This window comes from Palaemon carinicauda, chromosome 4 (genome assembly GCF_036898095.1).
Source record: "Palaemon carinicauda isolate YSFRI2023 chromosome 4, ASM3689809v2, whole genome shotgun sequence".
In the NCBI taxonomy this organism is placed as follows: Eukaryota; Metazoa; Arthropoda; class Malacostraca; order Decapoda; family Palaemonidae; genus Palaemon; species Palaemon carinicauda.
In genome coordinates, this window is record NC_090728.1 from 110588475 (window position 1) to 110590974 (window position 2500).

Consider the following 2500-nt stretch of genomic DNA (forward strand, 5'->3'; position numbering starts at 1 on the left):
TTGCCAAATGTACAAGTGTTACTTGGAAACGATCTTGCTGGAGAACTGTTGTTACCCAATCTCATAATGTATGAAACTCCTGGAATAATAGAGGAAAGTGAAAATGAAAAAGAGTCAAAAGTGGAGGGTTGTGTTAATGTGACTACCCGCAGTATGGATAACAATGATCGAGTGAAAGTAATTGTACCTAACCTCGCAGATAAAGTAAAAATGAACAAGAAAAGCCTTGTTAAGTTACAGAGAGAAGATCCAACTTTAAAGGGTGTTTATAAGCAAGCATTGGAGAAAGGAATGGAAAAGGTACCTGGGTATTACTTTAAGGATGACTTACTTTTCAGGTTATATAGACCTCCTAGGCTGGGTAATGATGAAAAATGGAGTGACAGAGAACAGTTAGTAGGCCCTCATGATTTACGTAAAGATTTATTGGAGCTCGCTCATAATGTTTATTCACATTTTGGAATTACTAAAACTTACAACCGTTTAGCTTATGATTTTTTTCTGGCCTAAAATGAAGGCTGATGTTGTAAATTTCGTTAAACATTGTCATATTTGTCAAATTGACGGTAAGTCTAATGAGGTTATACCAAAGGCACCTTTGAATCCTATTATTGTACCTCATGAGCCATTCCATCGAATTATCATAGATTGTGTAGGTCCACTGCCAAAGACAAAGAAAGACAATCAATATCTTGTGACTATAATGTGCCCTACCCCACGATTTCCTATTGCACTTCCAGTCAGGAATATTTCCTCTAAAAATGTTCTTAACCACTTACTCAAAAGTATTTACAACTTACGGGTTTCCTAAGGAAATCCAGTGTGATAGGGGCACTAATTTTACTAGTGATGTTTTTCAGAAAACTATGAATGAGTTGTGTATAAAACAGTGTCTCTCATCTCCTTATCACCCAGAATCTCAGGGAGCATTAGAACGGCATCATCAGACTTTAAAGTCGTTGCTTAGGAAGTTTTGTATTGAATCTGAATCTGATTGGGATGAAGGCATAGACCATTTACTATTTGTAATTAGGGAAATACCTTCTGAGTCTCTAGATGTATCACCTTTTGAAATGCTATATGGTCGTAAAGTACGTGATCCTTTACAAGTAGTTAAAGATAAGTTACTTGACAAGTATAACTTAGAGGCTATAACAGTGAGTCAGTACCTACAGAAATTAAAGTGAAATATTAATAAGATTCATAAATTTGCTCTAAACAACTTTTGTAAAAATCAAGAAGAGATGAAAATTAGGCATGATAAAATCAGTAAAGATAGAAAGTTTAATGTGGGAGATTTAGTCTTGGCCTTCTATCCCATTACTGGTTCTCCTTTTAAAAGTAAGTTTTCTGGCCCTTATGTTATACAGAAACTTTTAAATAATCAGAATTATATCATAAAAACTCCAGATAGACGTAAAAGCACTCTGTTAGTCCATGTCAATATCATGCCGATTCCTCTGCTGCTCTATTTTGTTCCAGAGACACTGTTATTTTAAAACAAAAGTCCACCACCTTAAAGGATGTAAATTATTTAGGCTTAGATGAAATCTCATCTTGGGCTGACTTTTCTAATAAAGAAATCTTAGAATCTCTTCCACAGTATCTACAGCACCTAAATGAGGAGCAACGGTGTGATATTGAGAATCTGCTACGACAGTATGATTATGTATGTAGTGATAATCCCCGAGAATGCAGTGTTATTTCTCACGACATAGAGTTATTGCCAGGAATTCGTCCTATACGACAAAACTACTATCGAATCAATTTTAAAAAACTGAAGGTAATGCAAGAAGAGGTCGAGTATCTACGGAAGCATAAACTTGCTGTGCCTAGCAAGTCTCCTTGGGCTTCTCCTTGCTTATTAGTGCCCAAGCCTAATGGTAAGGTCAGGTTATGTACAGACTTTAGAAAATTAAATTCGGTAACCATAAAAGACAGTTATCCCCTACCACGTATTGATGATATACTGGACTCCATTGGTAAGTCGAAATATTTAACCCAAGTCGATATGCTGAAGGGATACTATAAAGTCCCCTTGTCAGGGAGAGCGAAGATGTCTGCTTTTATTACTCCCTTTGGGTTGTTTCAATATGAAAAACTTCCTTTTGGTTTGTGCAACGCACCTGCCACATTTCAGAGAATGGTAAATGAGATCATAAGAGATCTGGATGGGGTTTACGGTTACCTGGATGACATTCTTGTAGTATCTGACACATGGGAGGAACATCTTGGTAAGCTTAAAGCACTTCTTGATAGATTTAGAAGGTTGAGTTTAACAATAAATCTTGCTCAATCAAACTTTGCTAGAGCTCGTGTAAAGTACTTGGGACATGTTATTGGAAGTGGGGAAATCTTGCCTAAAACCACTAACATAGAAGCTATATTGAATTATCCCGTACCTACAAATAGAAAAGAAGTAATGAGATTTATTGGAATGACTTCATATTACCGCAGATTTTGCAAGAATTTCAGTAATGTAGCTCATCCATTGATAAAC

The 2500-nt window shown here is 36.1% G+C and overlaps 1 protein-coding gene and 1 long non-coding RNA gene across 2 annotated transcripts in view; one reads left to right on the forward strand and one right to left on the reverse strand.

Annotated features, from left to right (window-relative positions):
- Positions 1-2500, reverse strand: part of LOC137640095 (alpha-1A adrenergic receptor-like) — a 257804-nt gene that overhangs the window by 200843 nt on the left and 54461 nt on the right. The window lies entirely within an intron of this gene.
- Positions 1-2500, forward strand: part of LOC137640096 (uncharacterized) — a 5355-nt gene that overhangs the window by 2413 nt on the left and 442 nt on the right. The gene's annotated exons all lie outside the window — the stretch shown is intronic.